This window comes from Tympanuchus pallidicinctus, unplaced genomic scaffold (genome assembly GCF_026119805.1).
Source record: "Tympanuchus pallidicinctus isolate F22 unplaced genomic scaffold, pur_lepc_1.0 scaffold31, whole genome shotgun sequence".
Taxonomy (NCBI): domain Eukaryota; kingdom Metazoa; phylum Chordata; class Aves; order Galliformes; family Phasianidae; genus Tympanuchus; species Tympanuchus pallidicinctus.
Window position 1 is genome coordinate 2602538 of NW_026294749.1, and position 16462 is coordinate 2618999.

The following is a 16462-nucleotide window of genomic DNA, read 5'->3' on the forward strand; positions in this document are numbered from 1 at the left end:
ATCAGTGCTCTCAACAGACTACAAAAATATCATAGCATCTCTGCATTTTCTTTCCTTCCTGATAGTAACTTATGGCTAGAATGTTAAAACAATATATTAAAAAGGCAGGTTTTAAAGTCGTTCAGGTGAGCAACTGCATAACAAATACAATTTCAAGTGTGACTTGTAGTCAAAATTTTTATTTGCATATAAATGTCAATGTAAGAAGTAGAAATAATAGTCCCTCTAAATTTCATAAGACTAGTGAGTACAGCCTGGTATATTTTGGAAACTTGTGGACTATGACACATGCCTTCTGTCACGATGGCTTTCAATGTATGGCTTTAAAATGCTTTTCTGTTTAATCCTTAATAGCAAGGCAGTTTAAGTTCTACTTAATCATGCTTTTTCCTCTTGCACTACTTTAGGAACAATTAATAATGGTAGTTAGTTTGAGCAAAAGTCCAGAGTTGATTAAAAGTCTCTTACACAGTGACAGCTTTCCTCTGCCCTTAAAATACTGTGACATAGAAAACACTCTAAAATTAAACTTTAAATTGACACACAGAACTGGATTCTCAGAGAGAAGCCTTTTATTGTGGTCTGTTGCTAAATGAAATATAAATTCAAATTTTACAGGAATGCAATTATGTAAATTATAGCCTAGTACAAAACATAATCATTTTACTCATACTTACAAATATAAAATAGACCATAATTGCAACTGTTTAAAAAAAAAAAATAGAGGAAAAAAGTCAATATGATTTAAATAGGGATTTCTTTGCGAGTCACAGCTGTAAAGTCTTACAGTACACTGAGTAGGCAGTGTTTCCAGGACATGATGCATCAAGTCCATGGTGGCAGAAATCGGTGGAGTGCTTCATGCCAGAGCAGTTGACACTACAAGTTCAAAATTAAAAGAGAATCAAATTCACTAACCTGTTTCATTTAGGAGCCCTAATACTTTGCTTTCTTTTAAGCATTCCACTGCAGTATAGTCTTGGTGCACTATATAAGGTGATGTGCAAATTGCTTTGCATTATAATGTTGAAATTAAAACCACCTGACCAACACAAAGCATGAAGGAAAATGCAATTACACAAACAACCCTGGCATGGTACTGAAGGAACTGGGGCTGCTTAGTCTGGGTAAGAGGAGGTTGAGGGGAGACCTTATTGCTGTCTTCAAATACCCGAGAGGTGATTGCAGCGAAAGCGGGGTTGGTCTCTTCTCACTGGTGACAGCATGAGGGGAAATGGTCTCAAGTTGCACCAGGGGAGGTTTAAGTTGGATATCAGGGAAAACTTCTTTACAGAAAGGGTTGTTAAGCACTGGAACAGGCTGCCCAGAAAAGTGGTGAATCACCATCTCTGAACGTGTTTAAAAACCATTTGGATGTGGTGCTCAGGAACATGATTTAGCAGAGGGCTGTTAGAGTTAGGGTAGTAAGGTCAGGTTGCAGTTGGACTTTTTGATGATCTTTAAGGTCTTTTCCAACCTGAGCAGTTCTATAATTCTGTGATTTCTAGTAATGCTAAACAACTGCTGGATAAAAAGTTACAGAAACACGTTTATGATTTCTGCTGTTTTTTTCTCTGCAGGCTTGTGCCTTTTTGAAATATAAAAACTTCACTGCTTGTTGCTGTTTTGACCCTTCTGACATTCATTCCAGCTTTGATACTGCTAAAATGGAGCTTCCAATGAGAAGTCTCAACACATTTAATGTCCCTGTGGAGAATGAAGTCTGTGCTTTGAAGTCCCAGGCTGTTCTTCTAGTTGTGTGTATGTGATTCTAGTAAAATTTAAGCCACTTCTGCCATGAACAGTAATCTTGTCTTAGAAGTAGTTCTGGTTGGCTCCATTAGCTTTAGCAGGAGCGCAGGCAATGAAAGTAACAGTAAACACAGCCCACCATCATTTCCTTAGTGTTTTTATGTGAGAATATCTTAAAATTTTTCAGAGAAGAAAATAGAAGCGAAAGAGTTTTGAGGTTGTTTTTCTTAATTGGCATTCACCACTTTTGGTTTTGAAGGCTATAAACGTGCTCTGTGAGGCGAAGGGGGTGTAATAGGAATTATCCATCTCACTACAGAGATGATAATATGGTGAAAATGTATAGCTACTGGTGGCTATGTTGGAAAATAGTGTTTAGTAGCTGAGAATTTGCTATATCAAAAAGTGCTGTTGTGCTCTTTGTATCTGTTGTAGTTTCCATGGAAATGAATGGAAGGCATTACTTTTGAAGTGATGTATATTTTGTTCTCATATTTCATACCGTTTTTGTTGAAGGCATTTTCTCCTTGGGATGGTATGAGGCAAATTTAGGCAGAAATATGTTATTTCAGAATACTGATTCTTTTCTTTAGTCTTCCCAATTTTATTTTGGGAAGGAGCTCTAGTGGTAGTTAACATCATGTATGCTGCGTAGTAATAAACAAGTCCGCACAGAGTTTGTTAAGGGTGGAGAGTGCTTAAGTCTAATATAAGAGGCTTCTTATTTACTGAAATTAGGAATACTTGAGAAAAGTGCTGGCTTTGAGAAGCTTGTTTGATTTTTTTTACTTTTGTCTTTTGTCTTTCACTCTGTAAGAAAAATAGAGTAACAGGAGTAGATCTTAAGATGTGACACTCTTAAGCTCACTGTGTGGGCTGATCTTTTGCATAGTGACAGCCACAGTGACTTTATAGAAAAAAATAAAAAATAAAAAGCAGCAATAAGTTCCAGGTTGCTTGACCCTCTGTCTGCACCTTTCATCTTAATTTGGAGAATAGCAGTATAGCAGTATAGCATTATCAAAATGCACCAATGAGTCCCTACTCAAGAATTGCATGCATGTGTAACAACAGACAACATTATCTAAAATCTCATGTGAAGTAGAACAAGTGGCTGTGTAGTATTTTCCTTTTTATTTTTTTTCTTTAGGAAATGAGAGGCAGTAGGTATAACAACACATAGTCACTTTTTGACTGGTACATGTTCTTCAGCTCACACAAATCAGTATGGTTGTGTTGAAGTGAACTGGGCCGTGTTGATTTATACTGGCTGAGCGTAGTATTTCACGTGATGGCTTGGTAATGTGAGGTAAGCATAATTCCCCTGTGCTGGAAAAAGACTGGTTACAGCAATAAACCTTGCTAAAGCTGGTTTTCTCTCTTACTTTTATCACTCGTATACCAGGTATGGCTCAAGTGATTCCTGATTTATGGCATGCCAAAGGAGAATGGCCTTTTCTATTTCTGAGGCTTATTTACTGTCTAAACATGACATCATCTGAAAAGCAAAATGCTCTTTACAGTGCTAGTAAGCTACAAGATGGTATATGTTTCAAAGCTAAACGTACAAAACAAAACCTAAAAAGTCTTCGCAGATAAAGCAGGGAGATGTATGTTAGAATGAATCTGAATGGTCTTTCCACAGTAATCTTGTGCAACTGCCGTAACAGACTGGTTTTTCTATCACGTTTCAGAGTGCTAATCCCAAAGTTGTGACTTTCCAGGCTCCAGTGGGTGATGTGTACAGAGAGCTGGACATAGGACGTAGGGTTGCTTTTTTGTTCTTCTTTTTTTTCTTTTATAACATTGTGGAATACCAAATGGGGAAGCTTGTGATCAGGGAGTTTCTGTTGGTGGTTGAATGTGGCTTCCAGTATTACCAGTGTAGAAATGTCTGCCCTATAGCAATATTGAAAAGGTATTTCAGTTCAGTGAGATGACGGTTTTGACAGCGAAAGAGTGAGGCAATTAGCAAGTCTAGTTTTCTGGAAAGCTGGGGCATGATCCAACTCTTGTTTATACCATTGGAAAGATTCCTATTCTTTTGTTGGGCTGTGGATCTCACTGATGCCATTTTTTATGAGTAAGAAAGCTAACTACCTGTTGACAGTGTCATTTGTTTCTTCCCAGACAAGCCCTTACTTTTTCTGCTCCTCAGTTCTCTGTATAGTTTTCTCAGGTTTACAAGATGTGCCTTTGGATGTCTGAGATAACTCTCCGATTTGGTTAACCACTTCATTGCTTGCCTCATCTGATCGTTATCTGCCAAGATGTACAAACATGTACAGCATGTTTCCTGACACAATGCAACACAAGTTTTGTTTTCTTTTTTTTTTCTGTAAGTACTAAATACTTTGCCTCCACGCATGACATAATTGTGTAGATCATTGTGTAGGAAATTTTTGTTTGTCTGATACCAGCTCTGGTAAAGCAGTTGTCATCAGACCCTTACTGTATACCCAGAGGGAAAGGATGCAACTGCTCATTTCTATGATCACTTTCAGCCAGAAAGGAAATGGCTAGGTGTTAGATTGCAGGCTGAAGGTTGTCAAAGTACATGTAGAAAGATTAAAATGAAAAGAAATCATGATTTGAAGAGAACGGGGAGTGTTCTTTGCTTTTATTGTGCAACTGGATTGCAGTTTTGCTAGGAGGGAGTGCGGTAAGGAGTTCTACCGCTTGCTGTAAATATACTTGGGTGTCTTGAATTTTTTTGTTGTTACCTGTTTTTTCCTCTTTTTAACAAGTTTTCAGTCTCCTTTTTGCCTCTATTTAACAGAGAGGGCAGTAGCAGATGGTGACATCTGCTACCAACTTTCACAAGAAATCCCTACAATCCCTGCAGTAACAGCTGCTCTTCTGCATCTCCTATAAAAAGATGTGCCCAACATTGTCAGATTTCCGTTTCTCATTTTTTCATTGAGGAAACTAATTGCTGGTGTCCTTACAGATGTTCTGTGCAAGAGGGGCTTAGGCAACCTAGCACCACTGAAAATACAAAGGACTTCTGCTGGTCCTTTTTTTGTAAGTTTAGGCCAGTGAAAGATGCAAACGTGTAAAATTTTCAACACAGACTTATTTATCTTTATTTATTTAATTTAGTCTAAAAACTTTCCAACCCACAAGCACATTTGAATAGCAGAAGTCAGCGGAGTGCTGCTTCTCTCTCTCTCTGATTCCTTGCTAGAGGAGAAGAATGCAGGCTGGCTAGTATTATCAAGGAACGTCTGCTTAGCATATTGAAAACTTGATGGCAAGGTACCATGGCCAATGTAAAAGCAATTATTCAGACAGTTGTGTGCTGCGCATCAGCCAAGATCATTTCATGCTTTTTAGTCTGCATGTTTCAACAGAGAAAGCATGCAGTGTCCTGAAGACATGCATTCTTACTGGCTTTTTCTCCCTGCTGTGAGACTGAGCCTGCTAAGTGATCCATGCAGGTGTTCCCTTATCAACACTTGCAGTCAAACTTCAGTGGGGATAAATATGGGCCTTAGAGTCTGTCTACGTGTACACGTGAATTTGCAGTAATATTGTCCATAATAAGAGAAGACTTCCGGGTAGTAACTCTGCTATTTTAGCCAGGTATGTGTGTTTTCCTTTGAAAAATAGGTGACGTTACAAAGTGAGTGAATTCAGTTAATTCTTCTGATGTCGACATGGTGCTGTCTATCCAGATACTACAGATCAGAGCATGTCACAGTATGCACATTTTTGAGTCTTTCTGATTTTTGTGTTGCTAATAAATCATCTTAGTCATGAATTCTGGTAAAAATTCATACGTGAGGACATAGTAATGATGCCAAAAGATGAGTGGGCTTCCCTCTGTGAGCTTAGGTTTTGAAAGCTGTGCCAGACTTCTGATACAGGAACTGAAAGCTGTGAACGTTTCTGCATGTGCTTGCCTTTGGACATTCATGTAGTAGTTCAGGTCAGTGCCGTGGAACTTGTCCCAAATGGAAACTAAACACTCATGTACATGAACTGAATTATGTTATATTTAGACATTTTTCTCAAGTGAGTCACTGTTAAAAGAAGATTTTGTGTTGAGCAGTCTAATTATTGAAATCTTTTTGATTCAGTTTTGGAAACAATGGTTTGTGGAAATCTTTCTGATTTCTTAATATTTTTTTTTTTTCCCTTTCCACTATTGGAGAACCTTTGGTTCTATGCTTCCTTATCTGATGTACTTTCTTGGGGTCTATTACCACTTTATCTAAATAGTTCTGAATATAGAACTCACAAAGACTAAGTAATTTCTTGCCTGTGGGTTCAACTTCTTGGAACAGCTGCATTTGCAACCTAAATCTCTCCTTGAGCAAATTATTATCTTATCAGATGCATCTTCTTGTCATTAAATCATGTGTTCCCTTGTGGCTTATTCTGTGTTAGGAAGAAAGTAGATTACACTTTTTGCTGTTTCCCATGATTGATATAATTTTTTTGTGTAATCTCAGAAAAAAAGAAAAAAAAAAAGCAGAGCATCCACCCAATTTACAAAGTATTGAAACTACTAAATCTAGAAAACCTTGCAATGTAATTCTTAATATTGCTCATGTTATATGATCTGATGTCAGCGTTAGTTTCTTGAACTGAGTGTTTGAAGACTTGCCTTCATCTTATGAAATACAAACTGACCTCTAGAATACAATGTTATGGAAGATCTGGAAGTCAGCAGTGGGAAATGGAGGGGTCAGAGCATGTACCTCATCTTCAGTGGCTTCACTAATGCACAGACTTGTAGCAAGATTTTTGAAACTGTATGAATTACAAAGTTATTTCTCTTTTTTTTTCTTTTCCTTTGTTAAAGTTATTAGGCAAAAATGCCCAATAATGAAGGAAAAGGTCATCTGGTTATTCCTCAGCAAAACCTTCAGGATTCATTAAAAACAAATACAAAATGAGCACGTAAATGAGAACTACAATGTAGTCAGATGTTGAGTCTGATGGCATTCATCATCTAATGGGTTTTCATGGTAGTATCATAAGAAGGTAAACTACATTATCTGAGGGCAGCAAGTAGGTTAGGGCCAACTTTTGAATCTTGAGCAAAACCAATCTAGAGACCATACTAGGCACTTCAGTTTGCAAATGCTCCTTTCCTCTGCTGTCTTCAGTTGTATAAATTAGATGTAAATTATTGCATACATTTGTCATTAAAAATCAGGCCAGTAATTGCTAATTCTGACATGTTTTACAGCAGGAATGTTACTTCCTTTTCTCAAGTTTTTAAATTGATTTTGATGAGGTGTGTCGTTGGGAACATAGTAGGTATCAGAAGCCTTCTGATGTTTGATTGGAGAAGAGGCTAGACTAGTGCCAGGAGTGTTATCTGTTGTCAGGCTCTATTGCAGTAGTCACTGAGGTACCATGGATAAAAACTCTGTCCTCTGTGAGGTCTAAAACTAAGCAGCGTAATTCTCCTTTTCTGAATAGCAGGAAGGTGTGCAGCTTTGTGTCCTGGGCTATAAAACTTTTCTGTTACACAGCATTTTCTAGGTAATAGTGTGAATCACCTCAGCCCAAGGAAGGTCAGGTTTTATTACTTAATCTAAATTAGTTTAATCTCTTCAGCTGTTTTCCTCCTAAACCTGCTCCACTATCAATCAATCAATACTGTTCAATCCTGAATACATCAGTTGTGAAAGAAGCTAGAAACTAAAGTCACTTAGAGTTGGTGAGAATCAAATACTTGTCATGCATCTGGGGTAGAAGGTGGCTACTGTGAATTATTCCATTAACAAGTAAAATGGGCATCTAAAATAATACAGATTTTTCTTTAAATATTTTTGAGTTTCACGTAAAATTGTACTGCACATCACTACAATTTGTATCACTGGCAAAATTAGTAATAAGATATTTTTGGCTCCACAAACCATGTAACATTTAACAAAAATTTAGAACAAGACTGGTGTAGCAATGACTCAGGCTGTGAACTTGAAAGCTTCATTTCATCTAATAACAGCTATAGGCAAATGCTGCCTTTGCTGCTTGGTTCTGTAATTGCATGTGCTGGTATTACTGAAAAACTGGCAGTGGTTTTTGTCATGCTGGTGAATCCAAGACCTATTGACAAAATAGGGTCAAAAAACTAAACAACGAATAACAGGTCATTATTAAATTTTTACTTGTGCCCCTTAATGATATCATGATCATAAATTGTAGTTATAAAAATAAGCTCTTTGTTTTGAAATCATGGGATTATGCAATTCTGAGTATGAGTTCATTAGTGTGCAGCAGTTATTGCACAACTTCGGTCTACTTGCAAGTGAGGCATCTGCTGTCACTTCGGTTCTGCAGGTTCCTTGTGGGTTTGGTGGGGTGACATCATCTGGTTTACCTTCACATTTATAGACAGTGATAACCAGGCATCAACACTCCTGGAGGAACAGAGTCATCAGGGAATGTTAATTCATTCTTTCCAAAATTATGTGTGTGAGTTTGTGAACGATGCGTGCAAATGGTTGCCTGTACATGAAAATCTGATTAAATAATTAGTGTGTAATAATTAGTAAAATTTGCAGAAAAGCCAGAACAAATAAAAGAAAACAAAAAGAATTAGGCTGTGTGTATTGTTAAGAGTGATAACGTACATGAAGGTTCACTCAAACTTAAGTGGCTTAATATTTAATACAGAAATCTTAGCATTGAAGGAAAAAAAAATATCTGAGTTTTAACACATTTTAAAGCGTGCTTTTCCTCTAAAATAAGAAGGGAAAACATTAAGACACTAGCATCAGCTTGGATACCTGTTTATTTAATCTTTGTTCTTGAAGTGAAGATGGCATAATTTGGGGTTTGTAAGTTTTCTTTAACTGCAGCTTTTTTATGATTTATGTTTCTGTCTTGACTAGTACTTAGTGCGTTTTTCCCTCAACATCTTTCGACATCTGTGGCTCTCAAAAGAATTTAGGGTAGAGTTTCCCCATCCAACCAATTTATGAAACAATCCCTTATAAGAAAATCTGAAACGTTATTCCAGGAGGCTATGCAAATTTAATTTAATTATAAAATTATGAACCTGAAGTTACTCTGAATAAGAACTCTAAAAAATATAAGGCTTGGAAGGATACTAACAAGCTATTTAGCATTACTTTTAAGAATTTGCAGAACCGTTCTTCACTTTTTTTATATATTTAGCAAGTAAATTTTCTAAGTAACTGTTGTTTTCTTTCACATCTGTTGTATACATTTACTGTAGAATTATTGCGATCACAGAGAGTGGCATCTCCATTGCAATCTCATGACTTTGAATTTCACTTTTTCCACATGTTATGTGCCCATGTTTCCATGTGTTATGTGTTATATTGTTATGAAAACAGTTTTGAGATACAGGATTTAACATCACTTGCCATAATTAAATTTTTAGATCAGATGTATATTTCATTAGCATCTGTGTGAGCTTTCCTGTAATATACTTCTGTTTCAACTTAAAACTTTCATGAACATCTGCTAATTTATCTGTTTTTGTTTTTGTTTTTGTTTTTGTTTTTTACATACAAGAGTATGCTTTTGTCATTTGATGGTGTGTCATTTTATTTATCTTGCTGCTTCAAAGTAATCCAGGTTAAAATAAATGTTTGATTTCCAAATGTGCTTCCCTCAAGAATCCCCAGTTTCTGTTTCTTGACAGCGTTTGAACCAGGCTCCTGTAACTACACTATTCCTCTGTGAAACTGCCACATCTCCTTCTTTCCACAACATCTTCACCTTCTTCTTTTTCTTTTTTTTTTCTTCTCCTTATCCCCTACTTTAAGTGGATTAAGGCAAATACCTCTTAATGTTCTGTAACCTATCCAGAAAGAAGTGCTTATGCAGCCACATGATACAGTAAGTTCTTTTTGAATGTTTTTGCCTTTTACTACAGAGAATGTTGTAGCCACAGTCCTTAAGATACTTACCTTGATCCTTATGGGCTCTGACTCTTAAGTCTCATTCTATTGTTATTAAATAGAAGGCTATTACCGGTAAGTGAATAAGAGCTCAATCACACTGGTCAAATTTTCAAACCTGCTTTTTAATGACAGTGAGAGCATTCAGATTTTTCAAAGCACTAGGGCATGTATATTGAAAGGTTGGGCACTTTATAGAATTCTTTAAAGGGAGAAACATAACATTAAGAGATATTGTTGAGAGGACACAATAATTCTATGCTTCTAAAAGGAGAGCAAGTCAACTGTAATGATGTCTGCGGTGCTTACCTGGAAATATTTGCTTACCCTTCTTTTCCTTTTACTCTAAAATAATGTTTGTGGGAAGAACTGCTATGCTGAATATATTTTATCATATGAGAAAGGGAACTTCCTCTGGCAATTTTATTGTAAACAATAATTCTGAGTCAGTAATCAGAAAGTATGTAGATTGCTCTGAAAGTAATGCCTCTTATTTATTTCTATGGAAAATGCAAGAGATTTTTACAAGATGTTTTTTTCTGCTTTGTTTTCAACATAAGTCATGGTATGATTCTATCAGTACAAGGGAAAATGGTTTTAAGTTGAAGGAGGGAAGATGTAGGTTGGATATCAGGGGGAGGTTCTTCACAGAGAGAAGAGTGGTGAGGTGCTGGAACAGCTGCCCAGAGAGGTTGTGGATGCTCCATCCCTGGAGGTGTTCAAGGCCAGGTTGGATGGGGCCCTGGGCAGCCTGGTCTGGTATTGAATGGGGAGGTTGGTGGCTCTGTGTGTGGCAGGGGGGTTGGAGATGCATGATCTTTCTATGATTCTATGAGATACAAAGAGCACAGTAATACCATTTGTTAGAGGAAATTCTCAGTTACAAAACACAAATCTTTCAACAGTCACCACCATTAGCTCTGCATTTTCACCAGTAATGAGCAAGAGTTTGCATGCTGCGCTCGTAAAAATCTGCACGGCCATCTTTCACTTTGCTGTCACCACTGCTGAAAAGCACCGCCTACCGCCTCACTGTGCTCACAGCCACTGTTTGGTCTTCATCAACGTTCAGCAAGCATTGATGAATGACAGTGGGTGCTGTTTTTTCTGCATAGAAGAATTCAGTGACACACCTTTGCTTCATATGCACTTCTGTGTCAGACACCATTCTGTCAGTCCGCCCCTCTGCTGCCCTCTGTTACACGGCAACACAAACGGTAATGGAATACTGGTGGGAAGGTTCTACCTCTACTGCCATACCACCAACATCTGCCTCTGATGGTGGTGGGCTTACATCATAAATTAGGAAGCGTTACTTTCGGAGCAGCCCCCATATTTTCTGTTTTGTTTGGCTCCGAATTACATTCTGCAAAGGCTTCACATGGCAGATCAGATTAAATTCTCATTTTAGAAAAAATAAATTGATTTTATATTTTGGTTCTGTTTGAGGAAAACAAGAAACAAGCAGCCTTTTTATACTTTGGAACCACTTAGCTACCTTGTGCACTTCACTCTGCCTGGGTAAGCTGCTTTATTGGGCTGTAGCATACCTCCTGGCTGACATGCAATGCAATAGTACAGTGCTGCAGTGTTTGGCTAACAAGTAGAATCAGGGAACGTATTGATAGAAGGAGAAAGATCTTACTAGGATTAAAACGTGAAAATAATCTGTATTGGTTTGGTATGAGGTTGAAGTAGTTTGGAGAGAGCTTGTGTCTGTATCTGAATCCACGTGACAACATGCCTATGAGAAGATCAGGGAAATGTGGGTATTTACCAAGAAAAAAAGAGGAAAGGGGGGGCAACATAAAAATCTGAAACTTGAACCTGCATTTTTATAACCTTGTCATCATATAAGCTGGGTAAAGAGAATACTTTGTGATGAATAAAATACTGTTTACTGAATTCCATTGAAACTCTTGAGAATAACTTAAGAATTTAACTTCATTCTTAGTAAGCTGATATGCCTATAGTTCTGGCTACTTTATATCCCTCAGCAAATATTTTTGTCATGTTTAAGTTTATTGTTTCTGCATAATAGCTCACAATTTGATTGTTTTTTCTTGTTCAGTGACTTGGGTTGTGTTCTTTCTTTTCATTGGTGGGTGAGATATTAGAGGACGTGAGCGGTTTATTTAACAGCCTATTCTGGGCTATGCTGAAGCTTGGCTAAGAATTCAGTTTTTTTTCTGATGTGTTCTGGTTTAAACATTTTAAAAGAAACAAATGAGTCGAGGGTTAAAGTTTTAATATAATTTAATCCATATATACTTACAAGGTGTGGATGAAATTGATTGGTGTTATTTGATAATCAACAGTTCAGCTTCATTAGGAATCTGCGCAGTTGTGACACTCAGCAGCTCAGGAGATTATGTTGTAGAGAGCTTATATAGCACCCTTTTCCCAAATGTTGCCAGGGTCACTGCCAGTGCTGTGCGTGGGCATAGGAAGAACAAGGGAGAGTGTGTTACAAGTGTGAACAAGCAACTTGAAGTGGCTGGGAGAAGGTGGATGAGAAATGATTGCTGTCTCTCATCGTTTCATGTGCTGGTCCCCGGTTCTCATCTTGCCAAATTACAGACTCAAAGCAAACAAAGGATTTGGCTTTATGGTTTGTTTGTGATGGGAGCAGTTTGTTACAACAGGATTTTGCAGGTGTCAAAAAGACCCAAAAAGCAACGAAAGAAATTTGTGAAAATTCATCAAAAGCCATGCAGACTCAAATCTGTGAAACCAAAAAGAGAATACCAGTAAAGGTATTCTGCAGAGCAGAGGGGATTTTGCACATGTGTTTCTTTCCAAAGAATTAATTCTATGTTGCCAGTTTTTGAAGCAGCTGGTCGGACTACATGGACTTCTATCAAATGGCTGAAGCTGTTCTTGCTGTTTTTGCACACAATTTTAGGAAAACAGAAATAGTCTGTTGCTGAGCAGGAAAGCCTCTTCTTTCTCTCTTCAAAAGAAAACTTCATGAGAAGGTCTCCACTAGGTCCGCTCACTATTCCTTTAGGTTTCTTCCATAGGAGACCGTGGTTAAATCTATTGTTGTTTGCCTGAAGCATGTGATTGAAAGCAGCTATACAGCTGCTTCAATTTGAATGTAAATTAGCTGTGGAAAAGATGAGGGATCTCTCTCAGATGAAATAACACGTGTGTTCAAGAAAGTCATAAATAGAACTGAATTTTATTTTAGTGTATCCATCTTGTATCATAACAATTGCCCAAGTGTTTACTCACAGGTGCAAAATACTTAGAGAGTCTCCTTAATCTACGATTATTGTTGCCCTTTCGTCTTGACCTCTGTTGAAGTGTTTTATAAACAATTTAAAGAATAAATGAAGTATTAGAAACAGTTATTATAGAGGAGGCAAAGTTATTTGCTTTCCTTGAGTGAAGGGATATAATTTATAAAGGGCTGATTATACTAATCTGTTTTCTGGGTAGCCTGCAAGTTTACTTTACCATGGCAAGGGAGAATAACAGAGAAATTGTGTCATGGGAGCCAAGTAAGATATTGTAGCGGTAGGAAATCCATTTGCCTTGTTGTACAGCCATTTGTCTTGACCGTCATTTCTGTCAAATGATCATTTGAATCAAAAGTATTAAAGAGATTTTCTTCGTTTGCAGTAATGAGAACAACAGAGACTTCTGTGCTGCAGGACATTCTTGCTGGGTCTTTCCTTCTTTAACATGGCTACTTGCCAGCCTGTGTTATTATTAAAAGTTGCTTCATTTAGTACGTTTTATGAAATGGCTCTGCCTGGCTGCTTCTTTGTCACTGAGACTATGAGTCAAGACAGAGAACAGGAGCAGAGCCTAGAAAAGAAGCAGTTTAAGCTGAGAATATTAATGGGAAGCTTTTTGCTTCGAGTGTTTTCTTTTCAAGGTATGTGTTCACAAAGAAAGAAAAATACTGCAAAAAGCAAGTTTGATCTCTTTGCCTTACCAGTTTAAGCGAGTGGCTTCTGCCTTGCCTTTTACTTACAAAGCTTAGCACCAGCAAAACTCCCTTACAACCCACAAGGGTTAGAGAGGTGCAGAGCCTACTAACACGAGGTTGAAGTGGAGATGTTTTGATTCCAGCCTTGAGAGAGAAAGGCCCTTTCTAGGAGGAAACAGCTTAAGGATTTCAGATGTTCCCTCTGTAAGTCTGCAAGCCCTTCTCACCTCGGCTTTGCACTTCTGTCAAGCAGGGATGAAATGAGACTTACGAGTCCAGGAATCATCAAAACAACAGAGTCTGTTGGCTCCAACACAGCTGGAGCTGGGAAAGTGGTGTCTGTTCCTCTTCTCTTATGTGGCTTTTTCTTTTTCTTTTCCGATCTCCCTGTGAGGCAGACAGAGTGGAGGCAGTAGAGCAGCAGGGAAGAAGAGGGTGACAGCGGCTGTCTATTACAGACTACAGGCTGGGGCCTGTCCTCTTCAATATCTTTATTGATGACCTCGATGAGGGCATCGAGTGCACCCTCAGTAAATTCGCAGATGACACCAAATTGGCTGGAAGTGTGGATCTGCCTGGGGGTAGCGAGGCCCTACAGAGGGACCTGGACAGGCTGGAGAGCTGGGCTGAAGCCAATGGGATGAGTTTCAACAAGGCCAAATGCCTGGTCCTGCACTTTGGCTACAACAACCCCAGGCGACGCTACAGGCTTGGGGCGGTGAGGCTGGAGGACTGCATAGAGGAAATGGACCTGGGGGTATTGATTGATGCTCGGCTGAACATGAGCCGACAGTGTGCCCAGGTGGCCAAGAAGGCCAATGGCATCCTGGCTTGCATCAGGAACAGTGTTGCAAGCAGGAGGTGATTGTTCCTCTATACTCAGCACTGGTGAGGCTGCACCTTGAGTACTGTGTCCAGTTTTGGGCCCCTCACTGCAAGAAAGATATTGAGGCCCTGGAGCGAGTTCAAAGAAGGGCAACAAAGCTGGTGAGGGGTCTGGAACACAGGCCATATGAGGAGAGGCTGAAGGAGCTGGGAATGTTCAGCCTGGAGAAGAAGAGGCTCAGGGGAGACCTCATTGCTCTCTATAACTTCCTGAAGGGAGGTTGCAGTGAGCTGGGGGTCGGCCTCTTCTCTCGTGTCATTAGTGATAGGACCAGGGGGAATGGTTTCAAGCTACGGCAGGGGAGATTCAGGCTGGACATGAGGAAGTATTACTTTTCAGAAAGGGTGGTCAGGCACTGGAATGGATGCCCAGGGAGGTGGTGGAGTCACCGAGCCTGGGGGTGTTCAAGGAAAGGCTGGATGTTGTATTGAGGGACATGGTTTAGTGGGAGCTATTGGGAATAGGTGAACGGTTGGACTGGATGATCTTAAAGGTCTTTTCCAACCTTGGTGATTCTATGATTCTATGATTCTACATCAAACAGAGAATAAGTGTCTGTGTGCAAAGCATTTTTGTCTGTGATGGACCTTAGGAAACTATAGGGCAAATTCTCTGCTGATGTAACTAGCACAACAATGCTGTTAAACTCCATGGACCTGTACCAGTTTAGATGCACAGGAGATTTGACCCCATTACTTTACTTAGTGACACTTAGAGTAATTTCAAATTGTCAAGTCTGCATTGCTGTACTACAACAACACCCTTAATCTCTCTTAATAAAATTTCCTCCTAAAAATATTGTGCAAGCAATTTCTTTTTTTTAATGATTAAACTAAACCATAAAAAAGTAGATAATCTTTTGACTGTTTTCCCAAGCAGATGTGAGACAATGCACCCTCCTTTCCAAGATCAGTATTTGAGTAAGGAGGGCAGTACTTGAATGGGGCAGGACATTGTTGTAGGCACATACATAATTACATCTCCATTTCTAGGATGGAGGAAGATACCTTAATAACACACGGTTGGTGTCAGCATTATTTGATTCCACCTCCTTTGGTAATTGTAATTCCTACAATAACTTTCCTGCAGTTGTTCTTAGAAATGTTCCATAGCAGTTATGAGACAACTTATAAAATATTCCCTAGCTTTGGCAGTCATCATTTTAAAATAGTAAATTCTATGGATGAGGTACTTAATCAGTGAGAGGGCTAAGGCCTGTGTCCAAAAGAATGTGGTCAGGGGAAGTCAGAGTTTTTGAGAGCTGATTCTTTGCCTGCTTCATTCGGATCACATGAAGGTGCTCTGGGGAACAAATGTGGATTTTGCTCTGGCTCAGGGGAGGTCCCTTGTCATGAAATGACATATGAGGGTTATGCATCTAAGTACCAAACTCTCACACTTCCATACTGAGCAGCATTTCACAGCCTGGAGATAAACAGGCTAAAATAACAGTTGTATTTTCTCTCTGTCTCTGCTTGCTGGGCTGCTAAATTGCCTTTGTCTATTCCTACCTGAGTCATCTTCCAGGTCTATCTGTCCTGTAAATCAGGTATGGTACTTTCCATCAGATATCACTTTTACTTGAAATACTCAGCACTGCATTCTTTAAAAATTATCGCAAATAATTGCCAAAAGGTGGCAGCTACATTATCCCAACAAATGCACATTATGAATGGTCTCCTTTTTAAGCCTAGAATTCCTTTAAACATGCCTGTTGGGTTTTGAGTACCTGCAGTTAAATGGTGTTGCTTTTGGCAGGGCTTGGTGAGCAAATGAGGCATAATCTCTCTGATCTCAGTAGTCTGGTCAGCCAGCCATGACATTCTCAGTGTCTTTTCTTTCTACACCCTGTCTGAACAGAGCCATAGCCCAGGCAGCTCTCAGTGGGGTTGCCAAAGATTACGGTGTGCAGTGAAGCAGCAGATGGTAGGACAGTGGAAAATATGCAGTCCCAATCCCTGAGTTCATGTCGGGTTCAGGGTTAAATTTCAG

At 38.9% G+C, this 16462-nt stretch overlaps 1 protein-coding gene across 1 annotated transcript in view; it reads left to right on the plus strand.

Annotated features, from left to right (window-relative positions):
* GMDS (GDP-mannose 4,6-dehydratase) overlaps positions 1 to 16462 on the plus strand; it is a 389872-nt gene that overhangs the window by 141862 nt on the left and 231548 nt on the right. The gene's annotated exons all lie outside the window — the stretch shown is intronic.